The following is a 24,469-nucleotide window of genomic DNA, read 5'->3' as shown; positions in this document are numbered from 1 at the left end:
AAGAAGCCTGGTCATTGTGACCACACCATGTCATTCCCTTTGGTGCTAGAGGTGAACACTAAAACTTTGTGCTGGCCAAGAAATTCCTTCAAACAGGAATCAGTCTTAGGAGACTGACCCTAGATGCTTTTTTCTAACCAAAAGTAAATAGAAGTGAGGAGAATCAGGTCCTTTCTGGAATACCCACCTGGTGATGGATTGACTGGAAGACTTGGAGCATCCTCTACTTGTGCCTCTTGTGTGGCCAAAGCAGAGTTAAGCCTCCTGTCCCTCTCTACCCCCATAAGAGTGCATTATGGGATTCTCTTTCCTGCCTCTCCCTCCTCTCTCAGAGCTGTGTGTTTGAAATGATATCTATTTCTCTTTGTGACAGCACACTGTGACTGGCGCCGTGATGTTGTGGCGAGCTGACACGGCAGCCGGTGTGACACTGATGCCTTTGGGCAGAGATCAGAGCGGGTTTGCTCCATGGCTCCGTGGCTCCGTGGCTCCATGGCTCCGTGGCTCCCTGGCTCCATGGCTCCGTGGCTCCGTGGCTCCGTGGCTCCGTGGCTCCGTGGCTCCGTGGCTCCGTGACTCCATGGCTCCATGGCTCCATGGCTCCGTGGCTCCGTGGCTCCGTGGCTCCATGGCTCCGTGGCTCCGTGGCTCCGTGGCTCCATGGCTCTGTGGCTCCGTGGCTCCGTGGCTCTGTGGCTCCGTGGCTCCATGGCTCCGTGGCTCCGTGGCTCCATGGCTCCATGGCTCCGTGGCTCCATGGCTCCATGCTCGCCGTAGTGCCTGGTAGAGCCAGCCCTGCTGGGGATGGCGCCGCGCTCATCCTGCTGCCACTCACAGCTGCAACTGTTCACATTCACATGCCTGTATTTGCTTTCATTTCTCCCTCCTTTTCTCTCCCTTTTCCCCTTGCCTGTGAGAGGGTTGGTTTCCTGTTTCTCCCCCGGCTGCAGAGTCCTTGGGGAGCTGGGTTCCCATGAGCTGGAAAAGGAGAGCACAAGTCTGATCAGCCCTTATTAGTGTTGAGAAAGATCTAATGGGCCCTGGCTTCTGGGACCATTACCTGTCATTTACTTTTATTAAGGCAGTGATGAGAAAGTTTAAAATTAAAGGCTTTGTAAATTGGATTCCAGTTCTAAAGGAAGGCACGGACCAGGAAATCAGTGCCTAAGCTTGCAGATGGAGAACTGGGAACGGCACCAGGCTGGGGCATTTCTCTTCAGCTGCTTTGACAAAGGTGCTGTGCCAGAGCAAGGGGGGCACAAAGCCTTGGGGCATCTAGAAACCAGCTATATGAACCATGTAATCCCTCCTTTGTCAGGCTACTCAGGTTCAGGCCTCCTGTTCAGGAGGAAGGGTGGTTGAGCCATTACCCAGTCCTGGAGCTCTGTTTGGGTGGAAATGATCCCAGGCAGGTCATGTCACCTCCCCATGGTTCATTTCCTGTTTATAAGGAGAAGGATCTTATGCTAGTATTGATTTTGTTACTTACCTGTTGCCTGGTTTGGGCACTCAGCTCTTTGGGGCTGGTACTCTCCTTGGCTCTTGTGCTTACAAGAGAAGCCCCAACTTCTTTGGGTGTTTCAGGAAAAAATAAAGACTTTTATTAAGTCTGTAGCAGAAAGCAAGTAAAAGAGATGAGCCACCTAGTTAAGATAAATCTAATTCTTAGGGGCTGTAGCACTGTTGTATTATAATTTTGAGGCTTAATCTTTGAATTAAACACCCGAACATACTTGTGAGTGAAACACCCCAATTTCACTGAAGCAGTACAGCTAATTATGGTGTGACAAGGGAAGCTCAGGGGCCAACCCCAACCAAGAGCTGCTGTCACTTCTGTTTTCTCAGCTGAATAAAAGTCTCATGGCGACATTGCTCTGATGAGAAGCAGCATGGACTAGTGGTTGTAAGTACAGTCTGGGAATCAGAATTCTTGGTTATTGTGTCTCTATTTGTCTTTGACTGGAGTGACATGGGAGAAGTCACCTGAGGTCAGGATTTTAGGTTGCCTTGTGCCCATCCTTGCATTGTTAAATACTCAAGTTGTGCTTACACGGCTTTGCGTGAAGATTTGAAGTCCAAGCAGTGTCTCTGAGAGGTAGAAAACAGAGCTCCACCAAAGCACAGGGCTTAGCCAGTTAGTAGGAGTTTGCAGAATTAAGTGTTTGTCTCCTGAAGGGAGAATAAAACAGAGATTCCCTTTAAACTCGTGGTTTCTTGGAAAAGTTCACCTCAGGTTCTCCCTGCATGGCTTGGCAGTTTTCATCTCCCTGTTGCCTGTGTTGTTATCATTATTGTTGTTATTATACATCATAATTAACAGAAGTACATTTGTGAATATTTGGAAGGGATACCCTCTGCCTATCCTCTCTAGCATCCCCATATCCAAGCTCAAGGTGTGAGTCCCCACTTTTAGGAAGATTGCCCTGTTTTTAAAGAACCAGGACTGAGAGCAGAGGCTCACATGGTACAAATCCACACCTTTCACCTTCTTTCTCCAGAGTGGTTCCAAACCACACCAGCAGGAGATGGGAAAATATGCCCAGAGGAAACTGTGACAGGGAGGGATGGCTAAGGAGGGGCAGGGAGTAGGCACTTGGACAACCCTGGGCCCAGAATTCCTGCCAAGTGAGGCTGAGCATGTGTTCACTCCAGGCCATTCTTCCTCTGTCCATAAGCACAGCAGCCTTGACTTCAGCTAATTGCCAGGTTCCCTTGAAGGAGGAGTGATGCCTCTCCCAAGTTTCTCTGCTAGGGATGTGAGGATCTGATCTCTGAGTTATTCAGTGGTTTCTTACATCATTCCTGTGTTCCCAGCCATGCCACAAGGCTTTCAGAAGGTAATCTGGGGAGATTTTATCAAATGTAAAATGTTCCTAGACATTACTGGAGCCATGATGTAATGATCCAAAGTTTTTGTTCTTTAAATTCCACTGAAAAACCACAGGCCCCAAAAAATTGTTGCAGGGGAACTGATGTGTTTTAAGCAGGAGGCTGAGATCTTGTGCTGGACTGAACCATTCTAGGGCTGGTGGTGTGAGAAAAGGTTTCTGTAGATCCTGTTGCTGGCCTTGTAAGGTCTGGACTGAATCTCTGAGGTGGGCAGCTGCCTCTCCACAGCACCCATTCCCTGGTTTCTGCTGCCTGGTGGGAAGTGTTGCCAAAGGAGGAGGCAGCAGGACCAGGCAGCTTTGTACCTCATGCTCCTGATTTCACAGAATCACAGAATAAGCTGGGTGGAATGTTGGAAGATTTGGTATTGGTTTTAATTGTGGCTGCTCCTATTTTTGTGAAGACAATTCCAGCCCAAAATCTTGCTCAAAAGGATGAAACTCATGGTCCCCTCAAGTAACAGAGCTCTCTTAGGATCATCCATGCTGGGACTGAGGACTGGGATCTCAGTGCATTGAAAGTTTACAGCACCTCAGTGCACTGAAAGGCCTTAAAACCCTTTCCAGAGGGACAGTGATTCCTGAGTGACACCAACTCTCCCTGGCACGTTTATATCTGCCAGAGCAGGATGAGACTGTCCATGCTTTGATGCTTGGGGTTTCAGTACCTGTTGAAATCCCCTGAACAAATGGTGCCATTAATTACAGGGTCTGGCTGTGATGAATGGTGCACAGGGGACAACATTTCATTTTGTCTGGGGGGAGTAGGCGGGGTGGGGCATTTCAGAGTGTTCAGTGATGCAGGAGAGGTCCTGGGTGTTGCCTGATCAAGGGGAAGTTGCTTCCTCTCTCTAGAGTGCTGTAAAGTCAGTGTCAAGTCACTGTGGCATCTGGGTTATGTCACCTGCTGAGGGAGCTACCCTTTATACAACAGACTTGCTCAGACAAAAGCCAATTCAGCCCTTTAGCTAAAAAGCTTTTAGAATCTCTCTAAGGGTTGCAAATAATTTTGCCCTAAATTACTTCTGCCTGCCCTATCCCCAGGCCACAGAGCAGAGCAATGAGTTTGGGGTTCAGATGAGATGGGGGAAGGCCATGGGGTGTTCTCAGGAAGAGTCCCAGGATCCTATTACCTTGTTTTCCCCGTATCCTTTTCAAACTCCCAAAACAAAAGTGACAACATTATAAGAAATGCTTGTTCCTGAACTGGTGGAAAATTTTTTTTACAGCTTTGATTTAGTTTCTTATTTGTGAGGATTGTTATAGGAGCTCATGTTCATGTCAAAAAGTTGAATTCATCTTGGAGGCACCTGAAAGTTTTGTTGTATACAGACAACACATTACTTGTCATTTTAGTCTAATTAATTGCAGCCATCTGAGAACATCTCTAGTGGGTTTTCACAAAGGGTTTCTGGACAGGATAAAGCAGTGTTGGAAGACTCTCCTTTGGGACAAGAGGACTGCTTTCAGGACTGCTGGATTTTCTGTTGGGGAGTGCTATTGCTTTGGGTGCTGATGGGATTGGTGGAAAACAAGACCATTCAACAGGGAAAGGAAAAAGAAGGAAAGTCACAGACAGTGCCATCAAAACTAAGAGTAATGGGAGGAGAGTATTCACTCCTTTAAAGCTCCCAAAATGACAAGGAACAAATGGGAGCGCGTGATGTTCCCTTGTGGTCACGAGGAATCTCAGCAAAGACAGAAGGCGTGATTCCTTTAAAGTGAGTTTGGTTGACACTGGAGATGTTTACATGATTCACTCATCCATGTTCCAGTTTAGTGATTCACTTCAGGATAAATTGAATCATGCCTTGGGAATTTCTCATTGCTGACTTTAAAGGTTTTCTGATGATACTGGGTCAGGTGAAGAGATCTGTGCTGCATCCATCTGCATGGGTCAGAATTAGACACAAGAACATTCAGTTTTGTGCACATGGATAAATACTTGCATATACTCAGGTAATCCTCAAAACAAGGCATGGAGTGAAGAGACAGAAGAAACCCTGTGCAGGTCCTGAACACATACTGTTTATTAAACTAAGGATTTTAATTATTTTTTAAACTAAGAATAGAGTTCTTTTTGTAAGAAATTTCAGTTTAACTTAATCAATTTTTCCCAATGAAATTCCTGAACAGCTCTTACAAAGAGGCTTTGGAGTCAGGAGGACAGGCAGAACACTTCAGGTAACCAGTCTGAAACAGTAGAAGGAAATAAGTTGTGACCTGAGTGGCTGAACAGATTGCAGAAGGCACTGCCAGGGAATCCAGTGGCCAAAGGCACAAATGTGTTGAAGGTACATTTAGAGTGTAACTGGAGAGTGGCTCCATGGATGGCTGTGCTGGCCACCTGATGGAAGGAGGATTTCTGTAATGGAAGCCAGGTAGAGCAGGGGAAGATGAGTCCTGGGAAGACCTCAGTGTTGTATTCTCCTTCACACAGTGCCTTTGGTAGAGATCAGTGTGAGCTGCATTGATTTTTGGTCCAGTGGCATTTCTGATGCTTTTTCTAAGGACTTTGCCTCTTGAGACAGTTTGGGAAGGTGACACAGGGTTTGTCCAGGCTGCCCTTAAACCCTGTGTGCCCACAGTGACCTGCAGGGCCTGTCTGGGATGTGGCTGTGTAGTGCTCAGACATCATTTCTATATCCAGATAGGATTTAGGGGTTCCTGCCCTTTTCCTGTTTTCCATGGGGCACACAATGCCCAAACCAGGCAATCCTCCTTGTGTCAGTCCCAAAAATGTCAGCAGAGGATAAACTCCAGCACTGTGTTTTCCAAACAGACTATCAAACCAAGGATGAGAGACAAGTGTGAACCTTCCTCCAGCCCCTGCTGTCATCTGGGCATGCTCGTGCCACGTGTCACTACAGGCAGTTGGGACATCTGGAACGGGTTCATGTGAGTCCATGGGGTTTGGATCCTGGTGCGTGGGAAATCCCTCATCCTCTGCTCATTCCCCTGACAGGCAGCTCTGCCTCTGCATGACAACACACACACATCCTCTGCACTTAATGCAGAGAGGAGGATGTTCTGATGGGGATCCAAAACTGTTCTCACAGTAACATCTTCTGATGTTTAGCCCTCCAGATGGGGCAGGATCTTACATCTAGACAGACTTACCATGTATAAACCACTAGAAACCACTTATTTTGTTAATTCAATGCAAAACCTGCTCTCATCCTCCTTGGTTTTACCCATAATTAAATCCATTGATCCAGTTTCTCGCTCACCACACTGGTGAGTCTTTCCAGCTGAGGATCTATTTCACACCTTCCAGCTGAAGGACACCCAGCCCAGGTGAGCACACACCTGCAATCCAGCCTGGGCAAGGGATTTAAACACATCCTGGCTGAAACTGGGCCTAAGAGTGGGTGAAACCTGGTGCATATAAAGTAAAAAACACATAAAAAATAGGTAGGGCATAAACTTGGAGCCATTGTTTACTACATTTTTATGTGGTTATATGGCAGCTGTCTGACCTCCTCACCTAATTTGCAAATAATCTTGTCAGGACAAATTAGCCCATGCTAAGCCTGTGCTGTTGAATCCAGATGATTATCAGGACTTGCACTGGTGAGTTTTAAGGTAGTGCTGGTGTCTCTGCAGTCTAGTGGAGTCCCAGTGGCAGTGTCTGCAGTGTAGAGAGGCTTTTGTACTAACCAGAATGAATATGCACAAACCCTCTTCTACAGAAACCTGGAATTAATGGTTTTCTGAGCTGGTTTCTTTCAGGCCATTTTTGCTACAGGGGTGAGTGTTGAAAATAAAGATTTAAACTCCATTTTAAAGTGCAGCTCTGAACACTGTGAATTACTTAATTCATCTTAATAGAGGTGTTCACTCTGAACCCGAAAAGCTTTTAGTTGAGATTTAGCCTGTGGTTTGATATTACAAATTGCTTGGTGGTAACATTGGTTTAAGACACTGTTGTCTCCTGGCCTCTTGTTCCTGCTGCTCTGCTGGCACAGCCACTCCTGTGGTTGGGAACCAGGTGGGAGGAGCCATCCGCCTTGGAAAGGGGCAAAAAAAAAGGTTTCATGTGTTTGGTTTTTTGTTTGTTTGTTTGTTTAAAGCAGGAAAGTTCTTCTGTCTGGTTCAGTGCCTGGTCACAGCGAGTTTTCCTGGCACAAGTGAGTGGAAAGAGCACTTCGGCATGGAGAGGAAATGAGCAGCAGAGGGTGAAAGGTGAGCAGCAATTACTGGTGCTGGGAATGCCCCAGTGTACTTTAATATCAGCCCATGATCTGCAGCTGATCTCAACGTGTGAAAAATGTTCAAATACCTTTCAAATTGTCGGGTTTAATCTTTGCTTTTAGGTGTCCTGGCAGGCACTTCCCATTTGTGTCCTTATCTCCCAGTCCCCAGCTGTCTCTAAAGGCTTCCCAGCTACTGTGTCCTGCAAGTTCAAAACCCTGCAGCCACTGGGCCTGGAAATGTGTGAAGGAGCACAAGGATTGGAGTTGAATGACAGTGTAAGTATCAGTTGTCACTGCAAGGAATGTTTCCTTCATTTCCAGAAGGAGTTCATTGAGAAAGAACCTGTTTTACTGTAACTGAAAGCTGCGTTTCCACGGTGACTTTCTCAAATTTAGAAGATCTTGTCCTTTAAATCCAGTTTGCCATGGGACATAAAGTTCATTTGCTATAGACCACATCAAACTAGCTGAGCCCAGAGAAGAATATAGTGAGGTGCCTGGAAAACAAAAAAAAATTCTGTAAAAACCAGACTTTTATGGCATCAGAAAGTGGGAAATTATTCATATTGGAAATTTGTCACCCCACTCCCAGAAATGGAGTTGCATGATAGATAAATAAATTCCCTGCAAAGGCTGAAAAAAACAAGCCAACCCAGAACAGTGAAATACCCAAATGATTTGGTCAAAGAAATATTCATTTTGTTTAATAAATTATGATGGTTTTGATAAAATTTCCTTTTGCAAATTTGAGTTGTACTTGAGAGGACAAAATTGGAAGCTCTAAAGCCTGTGAAAAAATGTGTATCTGCCTTCAATCCACATCCACAGAGCAAAATTCAAATAGTTCCCATCAGTATGTGGCATACAAGTGAAAGGGGCAGCTTAGCAGAGTTTCTTTGGTTATAAATAGTAGTGTATATATATATATATATATATATATATATATATATATTATGGTACAGTGACACAGCTGGAAATCTCAGATCTCTCCCTTGATTAACATATCTCATTAGTGGGACTGCTGGGCCCTGAAGTGTGGATTTTGCTCAGAGCTCAGTGGGAAACTTGTTTGGCAGTGGGAACCCCATTTCCCTCTCCATCCTTTCCCTGCAATGCCCAGTGCTGTGAGAAAAAGCAAGAGATGGAAAGAAGAATCTCAGATTTCTTCCCAGTGACACAGACAGAGGCAGCTCAGGGGAATCCTTCCCAGCAGAGGTTAATGTGACCCACATATAATTGTGTGAAAAGATGCCACTCTGTGCCTTTGTCAAAGAGGCTTCTCGTTACAGCCCGGGCTCCCCAGTCCCCAGCCCCTTCAGCAAAGCACAGTTTTCTTGCATTAAATCACCACTGCCCTCTTGCCAGCTGCTTAGAGTTTGCACATTATACAGAGGAGATATCTAATATATATTTATATATTTTTAAAATGTGACAGATTGTCTTGTAACATATGTGGTGCTGCCTTGAAATGAGCTCCACGCATGTGATGGCCGAGCCAGCGGCCCCTGTGTGTCTGTGTGAGTGTGGTTTGTGTTTTATTCCTTCTGCTGGAAATCTGAGAGCCTGGGACACTGGATCTTTTCATGTTGCTTTTTCTCTGAAATATTCATGACGAGTTGAAGACCTTGATTCTTTGATACCTGCCATTTATTTCTGTGCCACTGCTGATAACTGCTGCTAAGTACATATGTCAGTGCCATGGTTGAGTGAGTGGGATGATAAGGAGAGGGAGGGCATCTCTGGGATTCATGTGCTGGAATAAGATTACTTTAGAAACTCTGAGGGCATTTTAGGAGCCTGCCATGCCATCTTATTCACCCCACTTTGGTTTTTCTGACTAAAGCCTGTTTAGTTTGCTTCTCCTCCAGCTGTTCCTTCTGACTTGGAAATCTGCTAGGTCGCTGCTGCTTTTCTCAAAGATGATCATTGGCTTGCTATCAAGTGAATTGCTAATGAATTCATTACACTCAAATTTTTTAGAAAGAGATGTGAGTCTGGAGAGACCTGAGGAGTTCTTCCTCAGCCAGAAACAGATCTTCATTGAAATGGACTCCAGGAAGTTGGGTTAGATGATCAGGGCATTTTGGTGCCCTTAAAGACAAGGAAAAATGAGGGTAGAGCAGAGGAAGATAAGAAGAGTAGGGAAGCAGGTAAGCACCAGTATCACCTTGTAAGTGTGATGTTTAAGCAGGCAAATCTCATTGAAGTTTGTGAAACTGTTCCTTGGAAGGAGTCTAACCTGCCAGATGCAAGGTTTTGAGAGTGGGGGGTAGAATCAGTGACAGAGGAGGCTGCAGAATTGACAAAATAATTAAATATATGGGGAAAGAGTTCCTGAATGAAAGTTAAATTAAGTCTAACCTGAACCAGTTTTCCCTGACATTGCTGGATCAAGGGGCCAGTGTGGTCCCTTTTGACTGCACGTTATTCTGTGTTCTTTCAGAGACATAATTGATGTCAGGGCATCCTGCTTAGTTCAGTTGTTCACCTGAAATAAGGGACTGGGAGACCCTGGTCTGGCTGACCTGCTGTAGGTTCTGCAGTGGTGATCTGGGGAGTGAAGGCTGGTCCTTTCACCCTCATTTAGCTGGGCTTTGGATGGAAATTGGAAAAATCAGATGGAGGCAGCTGGTCCCTGTCTGTGGGATACTGAAGATGGGACTCTGATGGGGAGATGTATTGACAGAGTTTTTTCCTTCACCTAAACTGTGAAGTGAAGGGAGCCAGAGCAAGGGAGACAATGGAGAAGAACCTCTGCCATGGACTCTCTTCTCACCATATTTCATACAGAAAATTGCAGCACTGTCTCTTTTCTGGACTATTACTTTCCCCTCTCAGAAGACCCAGCACATGGTTCTACTGCAGTGTGCATTCTCCTGAAGATCACTTCCCCTCCCTGAGAGAAAATGTGGGGAAAAGAAGGAGGACACAAGGATGAAAGTAAAATTAGCTAGGCCTAAGGGGCTTCTGCATGTGCTTGTTGAACTGCAGCATCCTGGAGAGGCAAGAGATAAGGTGGCTCAGGGAATGCAGCCCAGTCCAGAGAGGCATTTATTTAAGATTGATATCAAACCTTGGAATTGTGAGTGGGAGGATTTTTGAGGAAGGAACAGGATGTTGCCAGGAGGGAGGGAGGCTGGCTAGAATGATTTATTGTGAGGGTGAGTGGCAGGAAGTCACTGGAGATATGTGATGGTCTGAAACACAGGCCAAGGAACCCGCGTGCGGACGCTGTTTTATACTCAGAGACTCTGGCTCCTCAAAGCAGGGCCAACAGAGTGACTGGGTGGTCTAATTTAGGGTCATCCTTGGTGGTCCTGCATGTGTGTGTTTTGGTCAGCTTCCTTGTCTGTGTGTGTCTCTGTGCACAGTGACCCCTCCTGCTCTGGGGTCTGTTACAGACGCTTCTACCACTGAAAAACATTTCACTGTACTTGCAAGGGAGATTTCAGGCCTTTTTTAAGGGAAGCACTCATTTGGTGCTTACACAGATAATTGTGCACATGGGGGAATGAAGAAGGGGTGTTTGTTATTAGGCTTCCCTCCTCCCAACAGGAAAATACCCTGTGACCAAAGAAATGAAGTGACTGGCAGGAGCAGAGGAGTTGTGATCAGGAATGATCTCTGGGGCCATAGGCAGCATTGGAGAGCTGAGCTGGATGGAAATTTGGCTGTCAGTCTGAGATCTGCAGCTCCATGGCATTGTTCCAGGCCAGTTATCTCAAGCAGGACTCCTGCAGGCAGCCATGCTTTTTGATACTGATGGTTGTGAATAAATTATTGATCCTTAAGCACAGCCACCTTCTGTCTAACCTACTTCTGAGTGCCACTTCTGTATTGTGCTGTTCTGTATTCTGACTCAGTCAGACCTGGAATCCTCTTGTGTCTGGAGCAGTTGTCCATCCTGTGAAGAGAGATGTCACAGAGAACCCTCAATTTGAACAGGAGTGAGGAAGGATTTGGGCTCCCCGGGAAATGCAGTGTGGTGGAGAGGGCTGCAGTGCTTTGGAGTGAAGGGGAGGGTGCCCTTTGACTTCAGGTGACCTTAAATGACTTGTCAGAGCTCACACAGAAAAGTCAGAGCTCAGGGACAGGACTAGGTTCATATCTTCCTGATGGAGTGAACATCCAGACGAGTGTCCCACATCCCTGTTCAGCCTCTCATTACTGCAGGCTCGGCTGTGTTGTGGTTTCCCTCAGTGCATTCCTCCCCTGCTGCTCTGCCTTTGTTCCTTTCTGCAGCTCTTCGGGCTGTCCCTGCTGATAATGGCTCTGATTAGATCGACACAAGGGGGTGACATCTGAGCTTTTCATGCTGTCCTTTTATCTGATGTCCCCCAGCTCGTGGTCCTGTTGTCCCTGCACAGCTCAGTCTGTGGTGATGTTCACTGTCCTGCTTACATTCAGTGAATGATTTATCATCTGTTATCAGTAGGACTCTGTACAGTGTCCAGGGACAATGTTTTCTTCCATCTGGTTCCAAGCTGGTGGAACACCCTTCCATATGGTTTTCACATGTGGTTCTCCTAGTACCTCCTTTCTGGTTTTTCCCTTCTGGATTCATCATTATGCAGTTTATCTAACAAGTACACTGTGTTTCACTTTATAAATTAACCACACACATTAATTAAAACTTCAGCAAATGCAGATATGTCTTAAATGACAGAGAAAACCTTCACAGCTGGGTGATCTATCTTCTGGGAGAAATATCCTGTCCCATGACATACTGGGAATTAATTGCTGCAGTGTTTCATGCCACTCTTGAGGCACACATCAGCCTGGATTCTGGAATTAGAATGTGTGGGGAAGTCTGGTTCAGTTCTGTATTATGCAGGTGCTGGTTGCAGTTACGCGTTCATGATGTGGGCAGGACAAATACCATAAAAATATCTTTTAATGTAAATTGTCTTGAGTCACCACCAGTGATTCCCTGAGACTTGGTGTTGGCATTCCAAGAGCCAAACAGCTCTGTGTCACAGTCCTCTGGGTGATCCAATGTCCTCCATCAGGATCCCTTGCTGCTGCATTTGTTGGTCTTTGCAGATAATTTTTGCTGTGGTCTTTGTTGATTTTGTGTTGTTAGACCTGGTAACACACTTTTATCTTATCTGCCTTTTTCTCTTCTTTGCTCTTGGTGTTGTTTGCCATTCCAGGATAAATACAGAGCCGCCTGCCCCTGGGGGCCATGCACTGTGTTCCTCCCCCCAGAGTGTGCAAATATTTGCAGCAGAGCAGCCTCTGAGCTCTGAGACGTGAGCAGCAACACGAGGAGGTGCAGCCCAGGGCAGGGGCAAGGCCAGAGGGTGTGAAAGCAGCACACAGCCCCGGGGTTAGTGGCCTGGAGAGTTTAGGATGCTCCTGCCTGGTCTCCAGAGCAACAGGGAAATGGGGACTTGACTTCAGGATGTGCTCCGACTGCTGGGATGTGCTCATATGATTCAGGAGCTGTTTCTGCAGAAAATCTTGCTTCTGGAGTGATGAGAATTTAGAGCTGGCAGTTACCTGGATTATCACCCCTCCTTTATGCCCCATTCAGAAGCAGAGGATCTCAGGTACCTTGAGATGTTTGATGTGTCTGTCCAAGGGGAACAAGCCATTGCTAGTGCAGCTCTCACACCAGGGAGCACATAAAGCAGTAATTTTTTAGGCTGTTGAGGCCAATGTAAGCCAGTATTCTCACCAGAAAAAGAAATCTCCACTTTTCCTTCTTTCTTTAGCTGCTTTTCCATGTTTTCTGCTCTTTCAATAGCACAGATGTTCTTACAGCTCCATGACAGTCCCCACACGTCTGAGAAAGGAGCTGTGGTTGGTGTTGCCTTAGGTCTGTGCCCTAATTCACTTTGCTGTGGGAAGCAGGTTTGTGTCACTGTGGTGGTGCCACTGTTCCCTGGGGGTGCCCAGGACTGGAGCTGCTGCTGTTAGACCTGTGCTCCTTCATCCTTTAAGGGCTCCTCCTCCTCCTCCTTGGCTCCCATGGCTCTCTCCTCCCTCACCCTGGCTTTGGTGGGTCCAGGACGGTTCCTTTGTGTTGGTTTTGGGGGTTTTGCTGTTTGCTCATGGTTGCCTTCTCCCAGTTTGAAGTTTGCTGGCCCTGGAGCCAATGACCCCTCTGGAGCTGCTGGGGTTATGGCCAGGGGGGTTATTCTGTGTCCATCAAGGCTCTTGGTCCATACTGGATCCATCCTGAGGGAATTGATTGATGGCACTGTGCCAGCCAAGGTGACCCTGGTCTGGAAGCTCCACTCCCTCCTGCAGGGCCTGTTTGGTGCCCATCAAAGAGGTGCTCAGGTCATCAAACAGCCAATTAAAACAATCAAGAGGGAGGAGTGGAAGAGGAGGCCTTAACTCTTTCCCCCCCATCATAAACATCTTTGTGGAGCCACATTTTTCTACCAGAACAAGGTGTGTGAGGGAGGTAAAAACAAAGATCCACATCTGTGAAATTTATCTGTGGGATCTCTTTAAAAATTAAGCAAGCAGAGATCAGGAAACAATTACCTGTCTATGTAGCTGTCAGTTATTTAGGGCCTGGGATGAGGCTGGATCAGTGGCCTTCCTTTCCATTTTATATTTTATTTCTGAAACGTGCATCATAAAGCAGCCCGTGAAATTCAGCATAGGGTAATGAATATATAATCATACATCTCAAACTCCAACACTGCTTGGAAGAATTGAATTTTCTATCATGGCTGTTGCTATCTGAAAAGGAGAAAAACACTCCCATTACAGCTACTGGCAGCTGACAGCAGGCAGAAGGCAATAAATTTAGGAGCTATTTAGCATCAGCTTCTGAATAACGGCATCAGAAGGACATGCTCTTCACTTGAGGAACCTGAGCTAGGAGTGCTAGAGCTGGGAATTAAGTGCACCACTGGGATCAGGGGTAATAAAAGATCTGTGATCTGCCAGGAGCTGATGCTGAGACCAGTGCAGGGTCAATCCAGTTGTTTCAGTGCTAGTTTGGGGGCTGTGTTGTAAGATCATGCTGCCTTCCCTAAAATGCCAGCAAAAATGCACAAGAAGCCAGATTATTTTGCCTGGCGAGCTTTAATCCACACTTACTCTGAAGTTTTCAGATACCAGTTTTGTGGAAATGTTGACAAAAAAAAAAGATTGGTTGAGGGTTAAGTGTGGAAAGATTACTTTTTGAACAATCCCTCATCTACACTCAATTCCTGTTCCAGACACAGAATTTCAGAGTAGCATTGTCCTGTACTTCGTTTTCCAGCTTATAGAAGAGGGAACAACTAATTTTTTTCCTCCAGGAACACTAACATCTGTGCAATACAATAATGTTAAAAACAATTTTGGTGTCTGAATAAGGGAAGAGAAAAAAATCCCCTTCTCCCTGCAGAAGATAGCCTGTTCTACTTGAGTGCAGCACACACTCCTCCCAGATCTTCCCTCACCTGTTTGTACTTGTTCAATTTTTGCTCTAATATCATCATCTAACTAATGCAAAGGCATTGAATCCATTTTCTGACTGTTGGGTAAATGATGGTTAAGTGTCAGGAGATTTATTTAATTGTCTAGCTATTAAAAAAGGTAGGTCTGCTGAGTGAAAGCTTTTATGCTTTTAAATGAGGTATTGTTGTGATTAGAGTTTAAACAGCAATGATTTCCTCAAAAATGCATTGTCAATAATCACTGGCTTGTTTGATTGTCCACATAACTGTACCACCCTCACTGCCAAGAAACTCATCTGACCCACCAATGATAAGAATAGCAATTTTTTTCCATTAAGTGTGCAGCAGATCTAATGCTCAGGGCCAGGAACATCTTCATTAGGCAGTACGGAAAGTGAACACATTGTTCACAAACCAGCCTGCAGAATAATGGACTAGAGAGACTCCAGAGGTGAGGGATGGAGGTTGTGGGAGTGGGAAAGGGGCTTAAAGCTTCACAAACCACATTCAGGCAGGATTTGAGTGGGATATGGGCAATTGATTCCCTTAAGTGTCTTTGAAGAGGCTGGTCCAGAGGTGGAGAAGCTCCAGATGACTCACTGTGATCACTGTGGTCCTGCTCAGTCTCATCTCAGCACCTCAATGCTCATTTTACTCTTTTCAAAAGGCCAAGAATCTAAAGGTAACTCAGCTGGCATAACCCAAACCCACAGCACCACCAGGGCAGGTTCCTGGGGTGAGGTGATGACCTGCAGGTCAGGTGGCTGCTCCTCAACTTACCTGGATGTCTCAGAGACTGATTTGGGAAATGCAAACAGGCCAAACCTTTTCTTTATGCTTTTCTTTTTTTTTTTTTTTTTTTTCCCCATGGGAAATCCATTTCCCAAGTGAATGCCACTTCCCTTCTAGCTCTTGTCCCAAAATCTGTGCCAAGTGTGCAGCTCAGGGTGAGTTTTTCCCAGAACATCTGCTGCCTGGGGAAGGTAAAGAGCCTGTGGAAATCACATGTTCCCAAGGGCAAAGGGAGATGTTCTTCCCTGTCCACCTTCATGTCTTCCTGACTTTCCCATTCACTAATACATTCAGGCCCTGGGAGCTGCTGGTTCCAGGTGTCAGCCTGGGCAGGATGAAGGCTGACACTTGCCCTGAGACTTAGCAGGAATAGTAGATTCCCATTTCTCACTGCCACCCCCTGCCTGGGGAGCCGCAGGCAGGGCCAGCAGGGAGATCCTGTCTGTGTCCCTGCAGCAGCCCAGGCAGCAGAGCAGGGCTGGTGTGACAGGGCTGAGCTCTGTCCCCTCCCTGCCCCCAGCAGCCCTGAGTGCCACTCAGGCACGTTTGCTGCCTGCTCTTCCCGGCTGGGCAGCGATTGCTCGCTGCTGGAGAGCTGTCAGTGAGGCAGAGCCATCCATCCCGGTGGGGAGGCATCCCCCCCAGCAGGGGGGCACCTCCTCCCAGCCAAAACAACGGCCCTTTGACAGCCTTGATGTGTTTATTATCTTCTGTGGGGCAGAAATGCTGCCGCAGCAGGCAGGGGGGTGGGGGGAGGTTGCTGCTGGTGACTTGGAAGAGAAAGCAAGGAAAAGCACAAAGTGCCAAGGAGGTGCTTGCAGGGAGCAGGAGGGTGGAACAAGGTGGTCTTTCAAGGTCCCTTCCAACCCAACCACACTGTGATTGTATGATTAAGGGAAAGGAGGAAAGAAAACGCTTATTGTAAAAATTATATATTTCTGTGCTTTACTCATCTCCTGAACTTGAGAGCTGAGAAGAGCAAAGAGCAAGTGCAAAAGCAGAGGTTGCAGCTCAGATGGGCTGTGGTGCCCCACACTGGGGGTTCAGGGATGGCTTTGGAGAGCTGTCACCTTGTGAGGAACACAAATCCCTTGTGCTCCTTGTCCTCAGAGCTTGGCTCCCCTCTGGCCTTACCCATCACCTGGGAGGGTTTCACACAAGTGCCATTCACCAGGTGCTTTTGCCAGCCCCAGGTTGGGTCCATTTTGCCTCTGCAAAGTATCAAAGAACATTTGACTTTAAAAACAAGATGTCATATTATTTCAGGGGTATGATTATGTCACATCTTTGCAGCTGTGCCAGTTTCATAGGGCTCATCAAATTTAAACTCAGCCTCCTTACCAGGTTTGAACTCCTGGGCAGCAGTGAGGGTTAATCAGGAGCCTGGGCTTTGGGAACACAACTGCTACTGTGCCTTCTGAGGTGATCCATTCCTTTTACTCCAGTCTTCCAAGAGTTAAATCTCCTCACAAAAATCCAGAAATTTCTCTAGCTAAAAGGTCCCTGATGATGGTCAGGTGTCTCTATTAGCAGGAGTTAAGTACAAATTGGCAGGGCCTGGGTGCACCTATAGGATCTTATTGCCCTAACCAGCCTCAGCTAGGCTCACCCACAGCCTCTGTCCATTGCTCCAGGAGCTATATTTGAGTTTAGTCCCTCAGTGCTTTTTCTCTTTTGGCTGGCCTGAGGCCAATTTTGGATTTTCTTTATGTAACTCATGTGGAGAATTCAAGTTTAGAAGCTACATATTGGTATAAAAATCTGGTATTCTGTAATTGAGGTGTGTTGCCTCATGTCTGTGCTATTTGGGGATGAGGAAAAGAAGCCAAGCTGTGGTGATGAAAAGTAAATGTTATTGTTCTCAGTCTATGTAACATGGTGAGGGTAAAGCAGGCAGGTGACTGTAGAATCTCCTTAAGGGACAAGGAAAGTGTTTGCTGTGCCTCGAGGAAAACTCACTGTGGGGAGAGGTGGCTTCTGCTGGGATCTGCAGAGGGACTGGCTGAAATGAACTGCTGCTTCAGAGCTGCCCCTGCTGCAAAGGACCCAGGCAGGAGCACTGGAAGAGGGGGAAGGAAAGGCACTGTCTGCTTCTGACCATGAGCAAGTGAATTTTATGTGTGGTTAGAAGTATAGTTTGGAGAGTGTGGGAGGAGAAACATTGTTGTGGGCAGCAGGACTGCAGAATGGCCCTCAGCAGGGAGGTGTTGGTGTTTGCCAGGTGGGCAGTGGATGTGTTAAGGGCCAGCTGGATGAACTTCTTTGCATAACTCTTCACATAAACTTCTCTTCAGAGAAATGTTGGAGGTTGGCAGCTTGTTAGTACTGGAAGGTGCTCACCTGATTGTGATTGGCTCACAGAGTCACAGAAATGACAGGATGGAACCTCAGAGATCATCCATTGGCAGGGATGTCACCCACTAGATCAGCTTGCTCGAGGCCCCAGTGTATCATGTGACAGAAGTATTGATTCCTTCTGGGATTTATCTGTTCAGCTCTTATTTTGGAGAATAAAAACTATGGTAAAGTGAAAGTATGGTTTAGCTCATTAAAAATACTTGGGGTTTTATTTTAATCCATGTTCAATTAATAGAAGGGTCTAAATGCAGTCCTTTGGGGTAGGATTGTCTGTGTACACTTTTTGCTTGTGATGGAATGGTTTATAGGAGGAGGGAGGCTTTGCAGTGTGCCCTCAGTGGTGGATTGCTGAGCTAGTCTCCTCTAGAAGGCTATTCCACTGCCAGATTGTTTTCTTTGGAAATGCTTTGTTGCTGTTGTGATCCATGCTGGGCTCATGAGCTGTGAGTTTCTGGGAAAACACCTGCACTGGCAGCGCTGTGGGTGAGGGAGGCAGGGGTGCTGCAGCCTCCACCACTCTGTGCCATCACCAGCTCTCCCCTCAGCTTGGCTCTAGCAGAGAGGCACAAGTTCTAGTGGGAAACAAGCAGCTGCTGCTGTAGCTGTTACGTGCCTGAATTCAGGGTTTGGTTTCCTCCTCCACCTCTCCACAACTCCTGAAGTCAGAGATGCAGAGAGTGACTCCTTGCTAAACACAGGTTTTCCTGTGCATGACCAGCCTCAGCCCAGCCCCTGGCTCTCTCCTGCTCTGATTTCACTCCTCTGTGAGCTGCTCCAGTGTCAGTGCTCTCCCTCACCCACCCCATGGACCTGTGCTGCTCTTAATGGCTTGTCCAGCCCTGGCTTCTCGTGGCTGTGCACAGAGCGCTCGCCAGGCCATGCTCTTGGTTTCCTGCTGTATTTCATGGCTTTTGATGGCAGCTCAGCTGAGGAGTTATGAAATTCATATCCTCCCTGCCTAGGAGAAAATGGCAACTGGAAGATTTAATGTCCCAGAGGGTTGGTGTAGGAAGTTGTACCAGAGGGGAGGAGGAGGGGTCTAAAGCTTCAGGTCCTTCACAAATCTCTGTGAGTCAGGCTTTCCAAAGGTTGGAAAGCTGTGAATTACCCCAGCTGAGTTACGTGCGTGGCACAGTGTTACAGCACTTGTGCTGAACTCCCTTCCCCACCAGTAATTCCAGGATTTATGTTTGGAGGAAATGGCCTTGTTTCATTTGGTGATGGATTTAGCTCACCAGCACACAGCACTTGGGGATCAGGAAAGACAAGCTCATGGTAAAATCTATCACCTCTTCCTCTGTGCTGCTTTGGAGTCACAGATTAGGATCTGGGCCTGGTATCCCCAGCAAACCAATATTAAAATTGCTGGTGATTGGATGGCTACTATTTTTGGACAAAGACACAGATTCAGGCCTAGAAGAATAACAAGTGCTCTGTGGCTCCTGGAGGGTTTTTTCCCCTCGTGGATGTGTTGGGTATGGAGCTGTCTCGTTGCTTGTTGCCATAGTCATTTTAGTGAAAGCTGTTCCTGCCACGTGGTCTGTTCTCATCTGCCTCTTCTGACAGGAGACATCAGAAGCAGGAGCAGAAACTATTCAACCATGGTGACAGAACCCCTTTTTTGGATGGTAAAATGTTCTGTTGGTTTTGTATCTATAACTCCTTGTTTGTCTCTCTGCTCACATCCAGTGCCCTTGCTGAAACCCAGCACGAAGGTGGCTCTGGGGGATTCCTGCCCCACCCTGCAGGGCTCCCAGGGGAGGGTCCCAGATCCTGTGTGCTTCTTCTGGCTGGTGAGCCAGCAAGGAATAGGATCATGGAATATCCTCTGTGGGAAGGGCCCCACAGGGATCATCCAGTCCAGCTCCTGGCCCTGCACAGACACCCCAACAACCCCACCCTGTCCCTGGGAATGTTGCCCAAATGCTCCTGGGGCTCTGGCAGCCTCAGGGCCATGCCAGCACCCTCTGGGGGAAGAACCTTCTCCTGATCTCCAGCCTGACCCTTCCTGGCACAGCTCCAGCCATTCCCTTGGTCCTGTCCCTGGTCACACGGAGCAGAGATTGGAGCTGCAGCCCCTGGTGAGCTCTGCCCTCCATCTCCTCCAGCTGAACATTCCAAGTGACTTCTGCCATTCCTCTAACCCTTCACCATCCTTGTAGCTCTCCTTTGGAATAGGTAGCTTGGTGGGAGACTAGAGATTGTCCTAAATTTTGGGTTGTTACTAGTGGGAATGCTGTAAATTGAGAAAATATAACTGGTGATACCTACAGATACCAAATGTATCTTCCCAAAAGCTTCACAATTTAGTCTTATTTACATGGTGTCATCTGGTTGGTGGTGTGGAGGACCTGGAGCTTGTTGCAAAGGGCTTGATTCCCAAACCAGGTGCTGTCCTGCCAAGTGGCCTCAGCCAGATCCTGTCACAGCTTGTGCTGCATTCCCTGACCACAGAGCAGGGCTGATCACCAGCTTAGCTGATGCTGAGGGTGAAAGGAGAAAGAAGCCTTCTCCTTTGATGTTTGTCAGGATGCAGGATGCTGACCTAGATCTGCACAATCAAAGTGCATGTAAGCTGCAGAGGGCAGCTCCACAGGACAGCAGCTGGGCACATCCAGGCTGCCTGGCAAATCACTGCCTGCACCAAGGTTATGAGCATCACTGTGAGGCAAACAGACTGGCTGATGCTCCCTATTTCAAGTGAGATGTGTGGGGTTTCAAGCTCAAATTCCCTGGAAGGATAAAAGGATATTTGTCAGGTCTGAATCTATGGGTGGCAGTATGTGGCTTCAGTGATGCTCATTGCAGGGTTGTAGTGGATATGTAATATATGCCTTGTGAGCTATACACTTCTAAGTCCTGTGTCCTTAAAATCCTGTAAGATCCTGTGGAGCAGCTGGATTCCTTCCCTGGCTCCTCTCAGAACAAATTTTGTGTCTGCTTTAGGGTGTTACAGACTTTTTACTCAATTGACTTAATCCCTGTGCTTTTCCCTTTCTTCCTTCTCTGTCCCAGTTTAAGAGGACTCCTCCCAGTCCCCTGCCCAGGGACAGGGGGTTTTGTAAGGGATTTTATAAGGCTTTTGTTGCAGATCCTGTCACTCCAAGGGCACTGGCAGCAGTGCTGCTGCTGTGTCTGCACTGTGCTGGCCATTGCTGACATCCAACTTCTCCAGGAGCAGGATGAAATCCAAGTGGCAGGGCAGGCACCTCTGAGGAGATAGCTCCTAACTGTTCCCACAGAGCTTGAAGAAAAAGATTTGACGGATTTACAGAGGAAAATGGCTGAGAAGGGATTGATAAACACACAGGGAGATCTAACTAGTGTGTCCCATCACTCTGAATAGCTGATCATAGCGAAAGTGCTTCAGGGCAGTGTCGGGAAGGATTTGTTGATGTGAACTCGTGTCTCCCTGAGAGAATCATGCTGTTTCAGGGAAGGGACCATCCAGGGAAGGTTGTCGTGAGGAAAAATGCAGCAGCAGTGGGGTGGGCGTGTGTGTCAGGAGCAGTTGGTGAGATGCTCACCAGTGCTGTCTGCAGGCAGAGCTGTGAGGGTGCCAGCCAGGACTGAGAGCTGAGTTGTTGCTTCCTTTCAGCAGCAGCAAACCCTGAGCCAAATCCCAGTCCCCAGCACAGGCACTGGCCACACTGGGGCCTCCATGCCTGCCAGGGTCCCAGGCATGAGGAATTCTGTGCTACATCTGGGAATCTCCTCTAGGTCCCATGGTTAGGCTGTCCTGGAGCAGGCAGCAGTGTGAGCTGGCTTAGCTGAGCACCTCTGGTATAAATCCTTTCCTACAGTCCTGTCAGTGCCAGGAAAGGCTCAGGACAGGAGAGAAACCATGGCTCTGTCAGTGACCTCCTGAAGGGTCAGTCTGGGAGTGGTCAGATTGGAGCAGCTCTTGCTTGAACATCTGGGGAAGTGTCCATTGGTATGTATTAATAGTTTGTGAAGCCCGTATCTCAAACACCTGGGCTGAAGTGAGGACTCTGCAGTCGGAGTTTGAGCATTAGAGGGGGAGATGTATGAGGGGTGCAGAACTGCACTAAATATTCCCCAAAATTCTGCCTTGCCTTTGTTAGAGCTCACATAAGCCATTAGATGCAGTGCTGGGGAAGCTTTGCCTTAAGTGAAGGTAAAGTGAAGTCTTACCTTGTGTGGAGCACATCACAGTCTAGTGAACTGTGTCATTTTTTAATATTAAGCTCCATTTCACCTGCACTGACATATTTTCTTGGACATTTAATGGACTGAACATATATATTCCCAGCACTGCACGATGCTTCAAATATTTTATTAGCATGTATCATATATTTATCAATTCTTTAAAAGATTTTATCTTTGCACTCAGCTATTCTGCATGAGAGTAATCATCAGAGTTCCTAATTTCTTGTTGTTAATAAGGGAAAAAAGTACGAAGTTCTGTACTAGGGGAAGCGTTCAGACAAATATTTGTAACACTTTGAAGATCAAAATTAGGAAGTGAAAGAGAAAATAAAAGATATTAAGGCTTTGAAACTTTCAGAAGTGTGAATATTTTATGTTTGCTTTAGTAGGAGAGAGGTGTCCAACTCTTGGAAAGCTTTCTCCTAAAGCACAGGAGTGCTGGGGATATTTTGTTCATCAAAGTAATTTCTATGTGACAGACCCCAAACTGGGGTGGCAGGCAGGGAGATCACGGTGTCCCCTCACCTGGGAAGGCTGAGGTGAGGCAGCCCTTTGTGAAGATGTTTTCCTAAGCTTTTGTAAACAAGCTGTGTGTGTCTCTTACACTTCAGGCCAGGCTAACAAATTGAGATGAGCCGCAGCAGCTCTGTGAAGGCTGGCTCTGCACACACAGGGGCCTGAGCTGATTTATCTTGATGTTTGGTTGAATTCTTCGCATTTTGGGTCCCTTCTGTAACCTTTTCACCTCGTTCTTTTTTAAGGTGGCTGCCTGGCTGTTACAATTTATCATGAACGCATCTCACTTCACTTCTGGCTCCTCTGACGGAAGGAACAGCCGGTCTCCGGGAGGTCAAAGACATTATTTTCCCCTAGTCTTTCTCAGTTTCCAGCACATATTTGTCACTTTGAAAAAGCATGAATTCTGGATTTGATGCACTTTAATTGATTTCACCCTCAACAAGTCCAACTGTCCATCAACCTTTCCTTTTTCTTTCCTCTCCCCCTTCTTCATTTCTTTCCTCTGTCCCTTTGCTTTGAGAGTGATGTTTTCACCCTCCTGCATGTTGGAGCTGTTGCAAAGCCTATGACCCTATCAAGGCTTACTGTCACTAGCCATTGCTCTCATTTTCCTTTTTCTCCAAGCTGAACTTTGGTTGCTGAATGAGAATGAAGTGGGAGTACTGGTCTTGTAATATCTCAGTGATGTGCTCCTTGTCAAAGTGAAAGTGGTGGCTGATGATCCACTTTCGAGACAACTGTGTGAATTGGAAATGTGAGGGAATTAATTCAGTATATGCTGGCATTGGTATTTAAAACAATCTGCATAACAAGTGTTATGGCAGAGATGAATGTGCTGTTTTCTTTGCTCCTGGAAGGTTGTGTATTCCCAATGCTGTGCATATATCCAGGGTTGTGTGGTTGTAAATTCGGTGTGTAACATGGCATCATCACCTCATAAACAAGAGGCATAAACAAGAATTGTGGAGCATCCTGAGTTGCAAGGGATCCACAAGGACCATCCCAAAAATCCTATGAGGTGCCATCACACTCTTGTCTGGTGAATTCTTCTGGCGCAAGTGACAATACAGAATAAATGTGGGTGTGTAACAACTTGTCCTTTGCACAGAAATCCTTAGAGTGTGTCCTGGAAACTAGCGACTGCTTATAGTGGAAGCTGGAAGAGTCACGGGTGCTCCTGTGGGTGCTGTCATTCCATCCTGGATCCGCCAGGACACGGGGCAGAGCAGAGATTCCAAGTTCTCTGCGCTGTGGTGAGGTGTTCACCGCAGCTGTGCAGGGAGAAGGTGTTGCTGGGGCCGTGGTGTGCTCGGGGTGAGCAGGGCTGGCCCTGGCGCCGTGTGAGTGTTTTGGAGCCGTGGCCGGAGCGCGGCCCGTCCTGCCCGTGCCGCGCGGGGCTGCAGCGCGCCGGGAGCTGCTGTCCATGGTGCTGGCCAGCGCGGGGCTGCCCGGCCGGCAGAGCGCATCCCTGCATCCCTCCCTGCATCCCTCCTTCCCTGTGCCACGCCGTGCCTGAGTGTCCCTCGAGGAGTTACACTGGTGCTTGTCGAGCTCATGCTGACCCTTTCCTTCCTTGCCGCTGCCACACGGTGGGTTTAGATGAGCTGTTGGGAAAAAGCTCTTCCTTGTGAAGGTGCTGAGGCCCTGGCACAGGTTTCCCAGAGAAGCTGTGGCTGCCCCTGGCCCTCTGGAAGTGTGTCCAAGTTGGACAGAGGGTTTTTAAAAGACATAGATGTAGCACTTGGGGACATCAGTTAGTGGTGGCCTTGGCAGTGCTGAGGAAATGGTTGGACTTGGCCTTAAAGATCTTTTCCAACTTTAATGATTCTGTGTTCTACAAGGAATTCTACAATCTGAGGAAAATACTGTATTAAGGTAACTCAGCATGACAGTTTTGGAGCTGGGAATGCCACAGACCCAATCTTCCTGTCCCTGGGATGTGCATTAGGAAAGTAGCAAACTCTAGCACTGCATTGTGGCTGCTTGTAATGAAATATCAGATACCCTCAGGGTTCTGGAATGTTCAGCTGATATTGGAATAATTTGAAGGTAAAGGCTCCAGTTTGATACTTGGATTGGAATTTGAATGAAGATCAGCCTTAAAACAGTCCAGTTCAAGTCTAGTGTTGAGAGCATCCAG

At 47.2% G+C, this 24,469-nt stretch overlaps 1 long non-coding RNA gene across 1 annotated transcript; it reads left to right on the top strand.

The window, feature by feature from the left end:
• Positions 1-2,737: 2,737 nt before the first annotated feature.
• LOC306810136 lies at positions 2,738-23,260 on the top strand. Its single transcript, XR_013776392.1, has 5 exons — positions 2,738-2,837; positions 5,671-5,786; positions 6,965-7,073; positions 7,205-7,360; positions 22,572-23,260. It is a non-coding gene; the product is annotated as an uncharacterized lncRNA (long non-coding RNA).
• The last annotated feature ends 1,209 nt before the right edge of the window (positions 23,261-24,469 follow it).

Source organism: Erithacus rubecula (genome assembly GCF_903797595.1).
Source record: "Erithacus rubecula genome assembly, chromosome: 19".
Taxonomy (NCBI): domain Eukaryota; kingdom Metazoa; phylum Chordata; class Aves; order Passeriformes; family Muscicapidae; genus Erithacus; species Erithacus rubecula.
This window is presented reverse-complemented; position numbering and strand designations above follow the sequence as displayed.